Source organism: Rhinopithecus roxellana, unplaced genomic scaffold (assembly GCF_007565055.1).
Source record: "Rhinopithecus roxellana isolate Shanxi Qingling unplaced genomic scaffold, ASM756505v1 contig2759, whole genome shotgun sequence".
NCBI classification, from domain to species: Eukaryota; Metazoa; Chordata; class Mammalia; order Primates; family Cercopithecidae; genus Rhinopithecus; species Rhinopithecus roxellana.
In genome coordinates this window covers 3,186-21,520 of record NW_022142226.1, presented here as the reverse complement: position 1 = coordinate 21,520, position 18,335 = coordinate 3,186, and the positions used below count along the sequence as shown (strand labels likewise).

At 46.6% G+C, this 18,335-nt stretch overlaps 1 pseudogene across 1 annotated transcript in view; it reads right to left on the bottom strand.

Annotated features, from left to right (window-relative positions):
• Positions 1 to 17,561, bottom strand: part of LOC115895815 — a 29,240-nt pseudogene extending 11,679 nt beyond the window's left edge. The window contains exons 1-2 of the transcript XR_004055916.1: positions 17,389 to 17,561; positions 4,465 to 4,662 (exon numbers count right to left, since the gene is read on the bottom strand). The product of XR_004055916.1 is annotated as a transmembrane and coiled-coil domain-containing protein 3-like (transcript). The remainder of the gene's footprint in view (positions 1 to 4,464; positions 4,663 to 17,388) is intronic.
• Between the last annotated feature and the right edge of the window lie 774 nt (positions 17,562 to 18,335).

Genomic DNA, 18,335 nt, shown 5'->3' with positions numbered 1-18,335 from the left:
TTCCAACACAACGGAAGCTCACCTCTGGGTGGACTGTAGAGCTAATGAGAAAAGCACAACAGAACACTCACTGACAATAGTAAAGCGCATCTTCACAACCCAGGGGCGGGCGGACCTTTCACAAAGACACAGAAGACAGCCACGAAGAAAAACAATTCATAACTGGATGACACTGAAATTAAGAACTTCTGTTCATCAAAAGACACCATTAAGAAAGTGAAAAGGCGGCCGGGCGCGGTGGCTCAAGCCTGTAATCCCAGCACTTTGGGAGGCCGAGACGGGCGGATCACGAGGTCAGGAGATCGAGACCATCCTGGCTAACACGGCGAAACCCCGTCTCTACTAAATAATACAAAAAACTAGCCGGGCGAGGTGGCGGCGCCTGTAGTCCCAGCTACTCGGGAGGCTGAGGCAGGAGAATGGCGTAAACCCGGGAGGCGGAGCTTGCAGTGAGCTGAGATCTGGCCACTGCACTCCAGCCCGGGCGACAGAGCGAGACTCCGTCTCAAAAAAAAAAAGAAAGTGAAAAGGCAAGTCACAAACTGCGAAACATTTGCAAACACGTATCTGACATGCTGGCATGGAATGATTTTCAGCCATAAAAAGGGTTCACTGTGCTGGTGCGCACAGTGACGCAGCCAGGCCTGGAGGGCGTGACGCTAAATGGAAGCCAGGCACGGAGGCCCCATGTGACATGGCCGGAAGCAGTGGCCCTCAGGGCCGGGAAGTGGCTCCGTGGCCACGAGGTGGGTGGAGAACTGAGAGCTATGGGACTCCTTTGGGGAGGTGGATATAATTGGATAATGGTGATGGTGGCAAAGCATTTTGAATACTGACTTTCAAATGATTAAAATGGCAAATTTTACGTGAATTTCATCTCAGTAAATTTTTAAAAAGGACAAAAAAATCTGCCGACATATAAAAAAATAATTCCTACAAACGAGAAGAAAATCCTCACCCTACAGAAGAACGTCCTGGAGGCTTTAATAGGAACACCACCAGGACGACACCCAGATGCCACTGAGCTTCTGAAAGGGCTCGAGGGACTGGTCACTGGGAAGTGGACGCTGGAGCCCCTGTCAGAGCCCTGAGATGCTCCAGACGCAGAGCAAGTGCAGGCAGGCTGTGGGGCACGGCGCACTCACGGCACAGCAGCAGGATGGGCTGAGCCTCCAGAAGGGCTCGAGAGACCAGCCATCAGGAAGTGGACACTGGAGCTCCTGTCGGAGCCCCTGTCAGAGCCCTGAGAAGCTCCACACCCGGAGCAAGTGCAGGGAGGCTGTGGGGCACGGCATGCTCAGGGCACGTGGCAAGACAGGCTGGCATTGGCATGGCGACTGTGGGGAAACCCACGTTGTGACTAAGGCTGAGCTCCTGTTTACTGTGATCCCTGCAACCCACCTCCACAGGTACCGTACGAGGCTCATCAGCAGTAAGCACCTTCCAAAAACATGAGAATGGACAGCGGCTGTATTCGTGTCAGCTCTAAATGGAAACGAATCCTAAGACTGAACAGTGGAAAGAATCCAATGTGGCATCTGGTGCAGATGCGCAGAAGGCCCAGCACCCCAAGCGACTGGCAGCAGGTGCAAGGTGAGTGCTGCCCAGTGAGCGAGAAAACCCGAGAGCCAGGGAGAGAGTCACTATAATGGAAGAAGCCAGGGAGGGCAACACCGAAGTTGTCTAGATAAGACAATTTCACTGGGATTTATTTTCAAAGAGAAAAATACTCTGGAATGGATAAAGCAATGTAAAAACTTAAATAAGTCACACTCTTGAAATAGTTAAAATCACTACAACCAGAAGCAAATCATAATTTTCTCCCAAGTTTACAAAATAGTAGCAGGCAATTAAATTATATATAAGAAACAATTTTTGTTAATTTACTTTTTTTAAATGGAAACTTTTTTTTTTTGAGACAGAGTCTTGCTCTATCACCTCTGCCTCTGCCTCCCGGGTTCAAGTGATTCTCTTGCCTCAGCCTCCCAAGTATCTGGGACTGCGCGTGTGCCACCACGCCCAGGTAATTTTTGTATTCTTAGTACAGACGTGGTTTCACCATGTTGGCCAAGCTGATCTCGAACTCCTGACCTCAGAAGATCTACCCACCTTGGCCCCCCAAAGTGCTGAGATTACAGGCGTGAGCTACTGCGCCCGGTGGAAAGTTTTTTTTTTTTTCCCCGAGACGGAGTCTTGTTGCTCTGTTGCCCAGGCTGGAGTGCAGTGGTGCGATCTCAGTTCACTGCAACCTCTGCCTCCTGGGTTCAAGCAATTCTCCTGCCTCAGCCTCCTGAGTAGCTGGGATTACAGGCGCACACCACCATGCCCAGCTAATTTTTCTATTTTTAGTAGAGACGGGGTTTCACCATGCTGGCCAGGCTGGTCTTAAAACTCCTGACCTTGTGATCTGCCTGCCTCGGCCTCCCAAAGTGCTGAGATTATAGGAGTGAGCCACTGTGCCCGGCCGGAAACTTTTTATTTTGAGATAATTATATACTAACCTGCAGTTTTAAGAAATAATACAGGCCGGGCGCGGTGGCTCAAGCCTGTAATCCTAGCACTTTGGGAGGCCGAGACAGGCGGATCACGAGGTCGGGAGATCGAGACCATCCTGGCTAACACGGTGAAACCCCATCTCTACTAAAAATACAAAAAACTAGCCAGGTGAGGTGGCGGGCGCCTGTAGTCCCAGCTACTCCGGAGGCTGAGGCAGGAGAATGGCGTAAACCCGGGAGGCGGAGCTTGCAGTGAGCTGAGATCCGGCCACTGCACTCCAGCCTGGGCGACAGAGCGAGACTCCGTCTCAAAAAAAAAAAAAAAGAAATAAGACAAAGTCCTCATTACCCTTTAGTTTCCCCAATGGTAACATCTTGCCAAATCACAGCACAAGACCGCACTCAGGTGCTGATACGGATACAGCGAAGACAGCGAATGCCATCCCCAGCCCCTCCCCAGACCACCCTTCCTCAATTCCTGGGAACCACGAGCCCTTCCTCAATTTCGTCATCTTCTCACCTCATAAATGTGACATAAAAAGAACCACACAGTATACAGTATACAGCCCACTCTGCACAGTTCTCAGGAGGTGTGTGCTGGTGGTTTTACTGCTGAGTGGCGTTCTGTGGTGTGGACATAGCTCAGTTTGTTGAACATTTATTTACCCACTGAAGTACCTTTGGACTGTTTATGGCTAATATGAATAAAGCTGCTATGAACACCTGTGTACAGGCTACTACTGTGTGAACACGGCTTCATTTCTGTGGGATAAACAGCAGGAAGTGCACCTGCTGGGCTGAACGGTGACGGTGCCCAGGCGCACTGTCAGGACTACTGAGGCTCTCTATGGGGGTCCAGGAGCATTTCCTGCCACTCTCATGTAAAGACTGTCATCTCAGTAAGGAGAAGCCCACTTTCCAAAATGAACTTTATTTATTTAACCTTTCACATGGCATAAGTCATACAGTTAATTAGCATGTGAGCAACACAGAGTTAAAAACTGCTTTTCCAAACTTAATTTTGTATTTCAGGTGCAAAGCTATTTGAAAATCTAAGACCGAGTAGCATGGTTTGATGTTAGTGTTTATGGCGCTTTTTATGATCACAGTTTTTTTGTTTTGATATGGGGTTTTGCTGTCACCCAGGCTGGAGGGCAGTGGTGCAATCACAGCTCCCTGCAGCCTTAACCTCCTGGGCCCAAGCCATCCTCCCAGCTCAGTCTCTCCAGCAGCTGGTACTATAAGTGAGCGCAACCATGCCCGGCTAATTTTTTTTTTTTTTTTTTGAGGCGGAGTCTCACTCTGTCGCCCAGGCTGGAGTGCAGTGGCCGGATCTCAGCTCACTCACTGCAAGCTCCGCCTCCCAGGTTTACGCCATTCTCCTGCCTCAGCCTCCCGAGTAGCTGGGACTACAGGCGCCCGCCACCACGCCCGGCTAGTTTTTTGTATTTTTTAGTAGAGACGGGGTTTCACCGTGTTAGCCAGGATGGTCTCGATCTCCCGACCTCGTGATCCGCCCGTCTCGGCCTCCCAAAGTGCTGGGATTACAGGCTTGAGCCACCGCACCCGGCCTAATTTTTCTATTTTTTGTAGAGGAGAGGTTCTCACTATGTTGTCCTGGCTGTTCAACTTCTGAGCTCAAGCGATTCTCCTGCCTCGGCTTCCCCAAATGCTAGGATTACAGGTGTGAGTCACTACACCCGGCCCACAGATTGTTTTAATGTAATACTCACAAACAGTATTTTAGCAAAGTTCTTAAGAGTATGAGTCAAGCCAGTTTAAACGGGTTTAGCTCATTGTATTACGTATTGATTGGGTAGTATAAGAAAGTGTTTATAAATAAAAAATACTAGAAAATGTTTCAAATATTTTAACCATTATTAAAATGAAAGGTAAAGAATGGATCACAAGATTTCAGTGAGAGCGATTAATATCAGATTACATAAATAACACATAGTTTGAGAATTACCGTTAACATTAAGAAGATAACGGCAGATCTCCCAAGATCAGGATTATTCTTTGTTCCCCTTGCTTTCCACGTGCAGCTTCCGATAATAGGGTCCAATGAGATACTTCTTTATAACAAGACATAAAAGAAAAACCGCCGCTAGCGAAAAAAAGAATCTGACCAATCAAAACCAGGATTCGCAGAACTTCCATGACAATGCTAGGACAGAAAAAAAGAAACGACATGTGATTTCACTTCCAAAACAAAGCTCTCTAAAAACTCAATGAAATAACCTTTCACTTTTTTCTTTAACATGCTACAAAATAAATTACCTGAATCACACACCTTATTTTCAAATACGAAAACACCCTATGAATCATACTCATCTCAGAAATTAAGTTATGTTTGAGCCAAATGTAGAAGCTGGATTGGTTTGCAGTCACTACTTTGGGGTGAATACGTATTCTAGGATGTGAAAAATTTCTCGACTGACGGCGTTCCTATCTCAGCTGATGCCTGATGATAAATTCCTCGTCAGGCCTCAGCCGCACGTGAAAGTCTCTGTCAGCAGTGGTTTGCTCTCCGTGCCCCACCGCAGTCTCCTGATGGACGAACTCTAGCGACCATCATCAAGGCACTCCTGATACAGCCACTGAAAGTCTGTGTCTGTAGAAAGTATTCTTTGCTATGTTCTGTTTATAATATACTACCGGATGTCAGAATAGGTCACCATCTCAGCCAACGGACTCCACTATCTGAGGTCTTTACAAATATACCTGTATTTAACCGTAGCCTTCCACCACTCAGGCCACAATTCTGGTGAAAGTTTCCTCGTGGAAGAAACCTATATTCCCAAGGGTATCAACCTCTGCAGCCTGGCTTAAAGCATAAATGCCGAAAACGCAAATCTCAAACTGCCCACGATTCCTTGGGGAATCAGAGCAGAGCTGGGCTTGAAGCAGAGGGATGGAATGAAGGGATCAACAGCAGCCACAGAAGTAAATGTGAGGCAGCGTCCTTCAGAGCCCGCTGCAGGGCCCACGTCTGTGACTCGGAAGGAAGGAGGCAGAGTCCTTCAGAGCTCGCTGCAGGGCCCACGTCTGCGACTTCAGGAGGAGGGAGGCAGAGTCCTTCAGAGCCCACTGCAGGGCCCACGTCTGCGACTCAGAAGGAGGCCCCTTTCTGCAGCCCTGGCAGGAACGGAGACAGACTCACAGCCAAGAAGGCCAGGCCTGCTGCACTCCTGACAGCTTCGCCACACTGCTGGGCCCACACCTGGCCCTGGGCCCAGCCCCGTGGTCCCTGTCTGGACCGCCACCCCCTTCCCTGGCAGCTCCAGTGGCCTCCTCCTGACCCATCTGCTCTCACACAGAGGCCCAGACAACTCATCGGGATCCTCCATCAGCTCCCGGACGCTGGGATGGAACCCAGGCTTCTCTGCCCTGCCATGCCCTTCCAATACCCCAGGCCACCGAGCAGCCCACCCACACAAGCCGCAGAGCCCGCTGCCTGGGAGGTCCCTACCCTAGACTCTTCTCTCCACAGGCTCAGCTGCGTTCCTCAAATTCCAGCCCCGTCTCCAAGGCAGAGCCTGTGCCAGTCTGGAGCTCACTGCTGCTCACCAGCTCACTGCCCTGTCTGAATCATTTGCAGGGCGGTTCCCTGCTGCGGACATCTTGTCTACCACTCATTTGTTCATCATTCATTCATTCTCTCTCCGAAACACAAGAGCAGCTCCCCACATGGGGAATGTCCTCTGCTGAGCTCACCCTTGCATCCTGGGCCCCTAGAGCACTGTGTGCCACCTGTTACGGCAGCCCGCTGAGAACTGTCTGACCCCCACTGCTACGTCACAGATGAGAACAGGGGCAGAGACCAGGTGATCTGCTCCAGGCCACATGCCCAGAGCAGAGCTGGTGACGACCCCAGTATCTGGCCCCAGGGCCAAGCCCCTAACAGCTACACAAGCTCTCCACAGCCACCATCCCCAGGGTTTGGATTTAGGTGGAATTTCCCGAAGACTCCCACAGTGTCCATGAAATGCACAGTGATGAGGACTCAGAAAGATGCCAATCAGAAGCCACAGTGCACTCAACTCTGACCTCTTTGAAAGACGATCACCGTCACAAGTTTCTCAGGATTCCGGCTCGCCGCCATGCCACCTGCAGGTCCACACGTGTGTGCTGCTCTTGATCTGCACGTATGGGGCGCACCGTGTCCATGACTGTTCTGGCTGCCTCCTCTCAGCGTGTTTGGACAAGCTTCCCATCAGCACGTCTGATCCGCTGACAGGTGAGGAAGGGCTCCCTCGCGGGGTGCACCAGAATTTGCTCAGCCAGATGCAAGGGCTGTCCCGGTTCTCACACGGACTCCACGGCCATCCTGGTTCTTGTGCACTGCGGTGGCCGAGGGGCCTGTGGGTCTATTGATGGTGGCAGTGGGTGCTCACTAAGGGAGCCAGGCACCTCCCACTGTGAGAGGTGCTGTCTGGTGGGCTGCCAGGAGGTTGCTCCAATTCCCATCCCAACAATGACACCCAAGGCTCCCCGCTTCCCAACCTGGGCACCACCCAGCTTCTAATGGTGCCCAGTCTGATGGGTGGCCAGTGCCATCACCCTTCTTTGGTGTGAGGGTGGGTGTTTCCTACTTTACTCAAGTCGAATTACCTGTGAAATATTATGAGGGAAAGAGCTCTTTCCTCTAGGAATGATCAAGGTTAATTCTGAATAAAGCTTAATAAGAAAGCAGAGTTTATTACATTGCAACTAATTTTCTTTCTTTGATATTTTAAATATAAATTTTCCCTGGTTATTGAAATTGAAAGGGAGGTTTTCCCAAATTACAGAAAAGTATATATAGTAGAAAAAACTTACTACAAATCTACTAGTAGAAAATCATTAACATCTTGTTTTACATATATATATATAATATATATATTTCTAGTCTATTCATGTTCTTCTATGTCTAATTAAAATAATATAAAATATATATATATATTTTTGAGATGGAGCCTTGCTCTGTCACCCAGGCTCTGGAGTGCAGTGGCCCGATCTCAGCTCACTGCAAGCTCCACCTCCCGGGTTCACGCCATTCTCCTGCCTCAGCCTCCCGAGTAGCTGGGACAACAGGCGCCCGCCACCACGCAAGGCTATATTTTTTGTGTTTTTAGTAGAGACAGGCCTTCACCATGTTAGCCAGGATGGCCTCGATCTCCTGACCTCGTGATCCACCTGTCTCAGCCTCCCAAAGTGCTGGGATTACAGGCGTGAGCCACCGCGCCCAGCCAATATCATATACATTTTTAACAGTTATTATATATAATTCACTTACCATACAACTTACCCATTTAAAAGTATTCAATTCAATGGTTTCCAGCATATTCACAAAGTTACACAACTATTACCACAATCCATGTTAGAATACTTCCATCACCCCAAAAAGAAACACTGTACCCATTAGCACTCGCTCCCCGTCTCCCCCCACCTCCCCAGCCTCTGGCAAACCAGTAATTCATTCTCTCTGTACGGACTGGCCTAGTTTGGACGTTGGTATGAATGGAATCACAGAGTGTGGCCTTTTTGTCCAGTTCTTTCACAAGCATCGTGTTTTCAAGGTTCACCTGTGCTACAGGATGAAGCGATGTTTCTGGGCGGCAAGCCACCCCGATGCCGAGGCGAGAGACGGAGGGCACGAGCTGTTCCAGTGCAATAAAACATATAAGAATAGTTCTACTAGATATAGATCATAGATACAATTATATATGAATATCATTAATCATTAGTTTGTAGCAATTACTCTTTATTCCAATATTATAATAATCCTCATTCTACAAAATCATAACCTAGGAAAAACCAGGCCATACAGAGATAGGAGCTGAGGGGACATAGTGAGAAGTGACCAGAAGACAGGAGTGTGAGCCTTCTGTTATGCCCGGGCAGGGCCACCAGAGGGCTCCCTGGTCTAGCAGTAATGCCAGCGTCTGGGAAGACGCCCATTGCCAAGTGGACCGTGGTCTAGAGGTAGCGTCAGTGTCAAGGAAAAACAACCGTCTACTCAGCAGACCGGAAAGGGAGTTTCCCTTTCCCTGGAGGACCTCAGAGAAGACTCTGCTCCTCCACCTCTCGTGGGTGTCAGGCCCGCCCGCATTTCTCTGAGGCCTGACCGTCTCCCTGAGATGCTGTGCTTCAGTGGTCACACTCCTGGTCTGCCTTCATGTTCCATCCTGTACACCTGGCTCTGCCTTCTAGATAGCAGTAGCAAAATTAGTGAAAGTACTAAAAACCTCTGATATGAAGAAATAATGGCGTAGACTGTGTCCTCTCTCTCTCTCTCTGTCTCTCCACCTCGGCGGCCAAACAGGAAAGGGCCCCTTGTCCAATGGACATGTGACTCACGTGACCTTGTCAATCACTGGAGATGGCTCACACTCTTTACCCTGCCCCTTTGCTTTGTATCCAATAAATAACAGCGCAGCCAGGCATTCGGGGCCACTACCGGTCTCCGTGTCTTGTGGTAGTGGGCCCCTGGGCCCAGCTGTCTTCTCTTTTATCTCTTTGTCTTGTGTCTTTATTTCTACAATCTCTCGTCTCTGCACACGGGGAGAAAAACCCACTGACCCTGTGGGGCTGGACCCTACAAATGTTCATTCTATATTATGGCTGAATAATATTCCTTTGCTTGGATATAGTTTATGTTTTGTATATCCACCTGTTATCTAATTGACATTTGAGTTCTTAATACTTTTTAACTATACGAATAATGCTGCTTGAATATTCATGTACAACTTTTTCATTGTGGTGAAATTCTCATACCATAAAATGTACCAAGTTAACCATTTCTGAGTGTGTAACTCTGTGGCATCACGTGGATTCACACTGTTGTACCCCCATCACCACCGTGGACCAGTCTTTACGTGGATGTGTGTTTTTCTTTCTTGTGGATAAATACCGAGAAGTGAACAGCTGGGTCAGACGGGAGCTCTGTGTTAGCATCATGAGGACTGTGGTCTGTAATTCTGATTCTGTTTCTTTTCTTTTTTTTTTTTGAAATGGAGTCTTGCTCTATCGCCCAGCCTGGAGTGCAGTGGCGTGATCTCAGCTCACTGCAACCTCTGCCTCCTGGGTTCAAGTGATTCTCCTGCCTCAGCCTCCTGAGTAGCAGGGAATACAGACACGTGCCACCACGCCCGGCTAATTTTTTGTATTTTTAGTAGAGATGGGGTTTTCACCGTGTTAGTCAGGGTGATCTCAATCTCTTGACCTCATGATCCAGCGCCCCCTTGGCCTCCCAAAGTGCTGGGATTACAGGCGTGAGCTACCGCGCCTGGCCTAATTCTGTTTCTTAAGTTTAACAGTATAACAGAGTACTTTTCCAAGTCATTAACTCTTTGTAAACATGAATTAGAACAATTCAGTGGGATCAATACCTGTATTGCATTAATTTTTTGAATTGGAAAAATGACAATAAAAAGCTTTAAAAGTTTTCTGATTTTAGACCTGTGTGTAACTGGAAAGAAAGTGGCAGTGAGATCAACATGGTATTTGAGTTTTATAAGTGCCCTGCAGTCTCTGCCAGGGCTCTGCCTGTTTAGTATGGAGAGTCCGCCCTCCGTTGAGAATAATTGTGCATGAAAAATGCTCAGACCTCTTAAATAGAAGTCAAGTCATCTCCCGCCAGCATGACAACTCTTCTTTCTGTTGTCCAAATTATCCTTCACTTATGTTGAAGATTGTAGCCAGAAGGAATAAGAACTGATTCCGATTTGGGGGTTGGAACTAAAAGTGTTATTTTTCCGATATTTAAAGACATCTGGATCAAAGGAAAATGGCAATCATAAGGACCCTCTTAGCGAGTGAACTTTAAACCACTGCTTCCACCAGCAGCTGCACTGAGTGCCCTGCCTGGTTTTCTCTTTCAATCTTCCCATGGTCCACCAGGCAGGCATTGTTCCCACGTCCTCCGCAATTTACAGAAAGCTGCCAAGGCTTGCACGGCCAGAGCACAGCCAAGCTGGGGCTCTAGCCTGGGCTGAACCTCTGGAAAACACAGGTAAAAAGCCGTTCATTCCTTCTACTTTCCTGCCTGCCTGGCTGAGCTACCGACAGCAGGGAAGACTTAACGTAAGATCTGGCAAAAGACAAATACTAAAAAATTTTTCCACCCCACCGTCTGCCATGAGGAAGCCCTTGTCAGCCATTCGGGCAGGGGTGGGGCTGGGGGCCCGGCAGGAAGCAGAACCCCCTGGCCAGGCCTCACACCACCCTCCACAGGGGAGCCGCTGGTTTAAAGCCTCCTAATAAACACACGAACCATCCAGGATACAACGAAAAGTCGCTCATCATATTAAGAATCGGGAAAATCACAACTTGAAGGAGAAAAGACAAGCACCAGACTTCACATCAAGACAAATGGATGCTGGAGTTATCTGACGAGGGTGCTAAAGCAGCCATGATTAAAACGCTTCAAAAAGCCACAAACACTTTCTGTAAACAAATAAAAAATAGAAAACCTCAGCAAAGAAATAAAGGCTACATAAAAGAAGCAAGTGGAAATTATACAACTAAAACAATACAGTCATAATAAAAATCTCTGGGGATGGGCTAAGCGGCAGAGTGGAGATGAGAGAGGGCAGAATCGGTGACGCTGAAGACAGAATTCATCTGCCTGAACAGAGAGAAACAGACCGAGGACGGGCAAGGCCTCAGGGACCCACAGGCCCCTAACAAAAGAGCAGATTTCTAAGTTTCTGCAATTGCAGAAGGAGACAGCAAGTGGACTGAAAAAGGGTGTGAGGAAATAATGGCTGAAAACTTCTTGTTAGCCAAGAGACATAAACCCACAGATACGAGAAGCCGAGTGAATCCAAACAGAACAAACCCAGAGACGTCGGCTCTGGGATGCACAGTAGTACAATTTCTGAAAACTAAAGACAGAGAAAAAACCTTGAAAGCTGCCAGAGAGAAACCCCTCATTCCTTCAAGAGGAGCACAAGCCTAAATGGCAGCAGGTTTCACAGCTGGAACACAGAAGCCAGGAGCAGGGACACGCACTTCCCAGGCACGGGATGAGGGGAGACACCACCTGGAAATCCACATCCCGCGAGATGCCCTCGGAGTGACGCGGGGACAAAGGCCATTCCCAGACAAAAGAAAAACTTAGAGAATGTGTGGCCAGCAGATTAACTATGAAAGAATGACCGAAGAAAGTTCTCCACACAGAGAGGAAATGATTACAGAAGACAGCTTGGAACATCAGAAGGAAAACAACATCAAAACTAGGTGTGAGACGAACAGATTGTCCTTTTCCTCCTGAGTTTTCAAAATCGTATTTGATGTCTGCAGCAAAAATCACACCACCATCTGATGTGGTGTTCAGTAAAAGTAGAGAAAAGATAACAATTATACAGCCATGTGTCGCTTCACAACCGGGCACATTCTGAGAAGCACCATGAGGCAGCTTCATGGTTGTGCGAACATCCCAGAGTGCGCTTACACAGACCCAGATCCACCCAGGCCACCTGGCACAGCCTCCTGCTCCTGGGCCACACGCCTGCACAGCATGTGACTGCAGCCAACTGTAACACAATGAGAAGTATTTGCATATCTAAACACAGAAAATACACACTAAAAGTATAGCATAAAAGATAAAAATGGCACACCCATATAGGTCGCTTGCAGGACTAGAAGCTCTGAGTCAGGGAGTGAGGGTGAGTGAATGTGAAAGCCTCGACCCTGTGCACCACTGCAGACGCCACAGACACCGTCCACTCCGGCTACACTAATCTGAGACAAGCGTCTCACTCTGCTGTCCAGGCTGGTGCACAGCGGTATGACCACAGCTCACTGCAGACTTTATCTCCCAGGCTCAAGCAATCCTACAGCCTTAGCCTCCAGAGCAGCTGGAACTACCGGTGTGCGCCACCACACCTGGCTATTTTTTTTTTTTTTTTTTTTGGTAGAAACGAGGTCTTTCTATGTTGCCCAGGCTGGTCTTGAACTCCTAAGCTCAAGCAGTCCTCCTGCCTTGGCCTCCCAAAGGCTAGGATTACAGGTGTGAGCCACCACACCTGGCCAATGACATTGAGTTTATTAAAAATATTTTTCTTTCTTCAGCATTAACCTTAACTTACTGTAACTTTTTAACTTTATAAATTTTAAGGCTTTTAAAAATTTTTTGACCCTTGTAATGACACAACACAGAAACACTGTACGGCTATACAAAAATAATTTTTCTTTTTATCTTACTCTATAACGTTTTTTCCCATTGTAATTTTTTTAAACTTTTTAAACTTTTTTGTTAAAAACTAAGACACAAACACACATTAGCCTAAACCCACCCAGGGTCAGGACCATCAGTGTCGCTGTCGTCCACGTCCACATCTTTCCCACTGCAAGGTCTTCAGGGGAATAACAGGCACAGAGCTGTTGTCTCCAATGATGACAATGGCTTGTTCTAGAACAGTTCCTGAAGAACCTGCCTGAGGCTGTTTGACAGTTAACTTTTTTCTTTATAAGTAGAAGGAGTACACTCTAAGTTAATGATAAAAATAGAGTATAGAAAATACATAAACCAGTAACAGTGATTTATTATCGTTATCATGTATTCCATTGCATACCTAATTGGGTATATGAGACTTTTATATGATTGGCAGTGCAGCAGGTTTGTTCATGCCAGCATCACCACAAGCATGGGGGCATTACACTGCTCTGCGACATCACCATGGCCGCACCGTCACTAGGCAGCGGGAATCGGTCAGGTCCATAGAATCCCACCGGACCAACTGCTGTACAGGTGGCCCATCACTGACCAAAACTTCATTATGTAGTGCATGACTATTTAATATGTGGGTGGGGGAGGGAGCTAAGTGGAAATAAGGCTTCTACATTTCACATGAAGTGGTAAAATGTGGATTCCAGCAAATGGCGATAAGTTACATGTGTCCACTGTAATACCCAGAGCCACCAAAAAAACCACACAGAGCAATACACTCAAAACGTTATAAATGAGTCTAAATGGAATCCCTGAAAACATGCAAGACATCCCATAGAGACGTAAATGAAAAAGAGTAACAAGAGACAAAAAACAAATAAAATGCAGACTTCAGTTGCAACATATCAATATTTACCTGATCTATAAATGGTCTAAACATACCAATTAAAATACAGAGACTGGCTGAGTGGACTAAAAAAAATCATCCAACAATATGTTCTCTACAAGAAACTCCCTTCAGTACAAGGGCATAAGTAGGTTGAAAGGAAAAGTATGAAAATGACACACCACTGCAGACAGTGACCAAAAAAAAAATTAATATTACATTAATATCAGATAAAGTGAATTACAAGGCAAGGAAAATTACTAGCAACAAAAGAAATATGGCCAGGCACAGTGGCTCACACCTGTAATCCCAGCACTTTGGGAGGCCGAGGCAGGAAGATCACTTGAGGCCAGGAGTTCAAGACTAGCCTGGCCAACATGGCGAAACCTTGTCTTTACTAAAAAATACAAAAATTAGTCAGGTGTGGTGGCACATGCCTGTAATCCCAGCTACTCAGGAGGCTGAGGCATGAGAATCACTAGAACCCAGGAGGCGGAGAGCCAAGGTCACGCCACTGCATTCCAGCCTGGGCAACAGAGCGAGACTATGTCTCGAAAAACAACAAAAAAAGAAATATTACGTAATGATAACAAGAGCAATTCACCAGGAAGACAAAATGATCCTAAATGTGTATGTACCAAACAAAAGAGCCCCAAAAGCTGACAGAACTCAAAGGAGAAACAGACAAATACCCAACGATAATGGGGGACTTCAATACCATCTCCCTCGACAGCTGATACAGCTACAGCAAGAACACGGAATAGTGCAATTAACTGACATATATTTATAAAACTCCACTCAACAGTAACAGAATATGCTTTTTTTTCCTCCCAAGTGACTTTGGAGCATTTACCACAGACAGTTGTCACTGGCCGTAAAACAAACCTCAACAAATGTAAAAGAACTGAAATCACACAAAATGTTCTCAGGCCACAGTGGAATCAAACTACAAATCAGTAACAGAAAGACATCAGGAAAATCTCCAGATGTTTGGAAATTAAACAACACTTCCAAACAATCCCTGAGTCAAAGAAGTATCAAAGGAAAATTTTAAAACTCATTGAACAAAATGAAAATAAAAATACAACATATCAAAATATGCGATGCAGCTAAAACAGTGCTGAGAGGGAAATTTACAGCACTAAATGCTTACAGTAGAAAAGATGAGCAGTTTAGGCCAGGTGCGGTGGCTCAAGCCTGTAATCCCAGCACTTTGGGAGGCCGAGGCAGGCGGATCACAAGGTCAGGAGATCGAGACCATCCTGGCTAACACGGTGAAACCCCGTCTCTACTAAAAAATACAAAAAACTAGCCAGGCGAGGTGGCGGCGCCTGTAGTCCCAGCTACTCGGGAGGCTGAGGCAGGAGAATGGTGTGAACCCGGGAGGTGGAGCTTGCAGTGAGCTGAGATCCGGCCACTGCACTCCAGCCCGGGCGACAGAGCGAGACTCCGTCTCAAAAAAAAAAAAAAAGAAAAAAGAAAGATGAGCAGTTTAAAATCAATATTCTAAGTTAATACCATAAGAACCTAGAAAAAGAGTAAAATAAACCCAAAGCGAGGAGGAAGGAAGGTGAGGGTAAAACTAATGAAACTGAAAACAACGAAATAAAGAAAATCAGTAAAACAAGGAACCAACTCTTTGGAAAGATTAATACAATTGCCAAATCCCTAGACAAAGAAGATGCAAGTTATCAACATAAGCAATGAAACGGGGGATATCACTACAGACTCTGTGGACGTGAAAAGAAGGATACAGGAATACGACACAAAAAACTCTACACATAGAAATCTAACAACTGAGACAGAATGGAACGATTCCTCAAAAAGTTAAGCTACCACAACTCAGCAATATGAAGTAGATATTCTGAATATCTACTGGGACTATTAAGCAAAATAAATTGGTAAGAAAACTCCCCAAAAGGAAATCTCATGACCCAAAGGGTTTTACTGCAGAATTCTACCAAATATTAAAGAAGAACTGACATCAATTTTATACAATGTTTTCCAGAAAATACAAAGAAAGGAACACTTCCCAAAACATTTTGTGAACCTAGTATGACTCTTATTACCAAAACCCAGAGTATAAAAAAAAAAGAGAGAGAGAGAAAAAACTACACACCAATCTCTCTCATGAACTTAGACCCCAAAATCCTCAATAAATTAGCAAATTGAAGGCAGCAATGTATAAAAATAATTATATACCTAGACCACCTGGGAATTATCCCAGGTATGCAAGGCTGGTTCAACTTTCAAAAATCAATGTTATCCATCATGTCACCTAGCTAAAAAAGAAGGCCGGGCGCGGTGGCTCATGCCTGTAATCCCACCACTTTGGGAGGCCAAGGCAAGCAGATCACAATGTCAGGAGTTCAAGACCAGCCTGGCCAATATGGTGAAACCCCGTCTCTACCAAAAATATGAAAATTAGCTGGGCATGGTGGCGCACGCCTGTAGTCCCAGCTGCTCGGGAGGCTGAGGCAGGAGAATTGCTTGAACCCAGGAGGTGGAAGTTTCAGTGAGCCAAGATCATGACACTATTCCAGCCTGAGCAACAGAGCGAGACTCCATCTCAAAAAAAAAAAGGCAAAAAAAGAAAAATCACATAATCTTATCAATTGGTTTAGAAAAAGCAACTGGCAGAATCCACCACGCATTCATCATAGAAACTCTCAGCAAACTAGGAATAGATGGGGATTTCCTTAGCTTGACAAAGAGTGTCTACAATAAACCTACAGCTAACATCATACCTAATGGTGAGAGACTGAACGCTTCCCCCGGAGGTCAAGAGCAAGGCAAAGATGTCCTCTCACACAATCTTTTCCAATGAAGTACTGGACATTCCAGCCAGTGCAATAAGCAGGAAGAAACCCAACAGCATGCAGGTTGGAAAGGAAGAAATAAAGCACATGAGATGGGTCTTAGCACTTCAATCTGGTTCCAAAAGAAGTTTCAAAAGGGTCTTTGCAACTGTCCCTATTTTCTGGCTGATATTCTTGGAATACGTCTGTATATGCGGCACAACCTACAACTTTCTGGATAAATTAATTCTTCCCATTTGGCTTCTCTCTCCATACGAACCCAAGCAGGTGCAGTTTACGTCTGGCAATACGATATTGGGAGAATGAAAAGAAGGACCGGGGAAGTGGTGATGATGATGACAGTGACAATGACAACCACACAATGACAGATCTCACACACACACCACACATGCATGCAGACACACATGCACACAGACACATGCAAACACACATGCAAACACACAGATATACCCATATACACACACGTGGATACCCCCCCAGACATACCACAGAACACACACACACCCCCTACACATGCAGACACATGCCCCCCACCACACAGGCACACCACACATACATGCAGATATACATGAATACACGCACACACATACCATGTAAGCACACAGATATACCCTACACACACACACACACACAAACACACACACACAGATACTCCCTCCCTATGCACACATACACATGCATACAGACACCCCCCCTCCCTCCACATCACTTACTATGTTCTGGGCATTGTTCTAAGCATGTTTATATCTGAACTCATTCATCCTCCTGACTACTCCATCGGTGGGCACTACTGCTACCCCTACTTGATGGAAGACAGGACTAAGGAACAGTGAGGATGAGTCGCCTGCCCGTGGTGAGGAGCTGTTAAGCACAAATAGCCAGGCCGTGAGCAAGGCAGTGTCGCTCCAGGGTCTATGCACGGAAGCCTGAGCCATCTGAGCTCAGAACATCTCTCTGGAAAAGGTATTAAGTAGTATTTTTATGCACAAGTGATTTTAAACTAGAAAAACAAACTGTACACAAAGCATTTACCTAGAAGATGCACTGGCGCCCGCCTGTATGAGAGTCGGCATGACGGCCATGAAGAGCCCGAGCTGCACGTCCTGCGTCACCAGCATGCCGAGGAGCACGGTGCTGTAGTCAATGTCGCCTGTGTGGGGAAAGGCATTGAAGACAGGTCTACAGCAACTCAAAAGTATCCGAAGTCAAAATGTCGCCATTGTACACACTTCCGAAATAACCCAAATTATTTTGGCACTTTACTTTCTTTTTTTTTTTGAGACGGAGTCTTGCTCTGTCACCCAGGCTGGAGTGGCAGTGGTGCAATCTCAACTCACTGTAACCTCCACCTCCTGGGTTCAAGTGATTCTCCTGCCTCAGCCTCCTGAGTAGCTGGGATTACAGGCGCTCACCACCATGCCTGACTAATTTTTATATCTTTGGTAGAGACGGGGATTCACCATGTTGGTCAGGCTGGTCTCAAACTCCTGACCTCGTGATCCACCTGCCTCGGCCTCCCAAAATGCTGGGATTACAGGCGTGAGCCACCGCGCCCGGCTGGCACTTTACATTTTTAAGAATAGACTTTAAAATCTCTTTGAGAACAAATACTGAAGCATTTTAAGATTAAAAATGTTGTAAAGCAAATACTCAGAACACCTTTTACTTCCACAACTTACTTGTTATTTACATACTTATTGAAAAACCTCATGACAAAAAGATGACATTGCACAACAAGATGACAAGCTTGGATAATCACACCAACCTCACTGCGTCCCAGAAACACATGGAGAAGCCTTCGCTTCTCACCTTTACAGCTTCTCTGAGCTACTCCAGGAGGCCTGACTCAGGCCCCCTCTGGTCACGTGGTTGTTCCACGTGTGCAACCCACCCGAGCCACTGCCCAGAATGAGCCCTCACTGTGAGACCAAGGCCTAGGCTCGGCAGACAAATACTGGCTCCATGAGGGCAGAACAGGA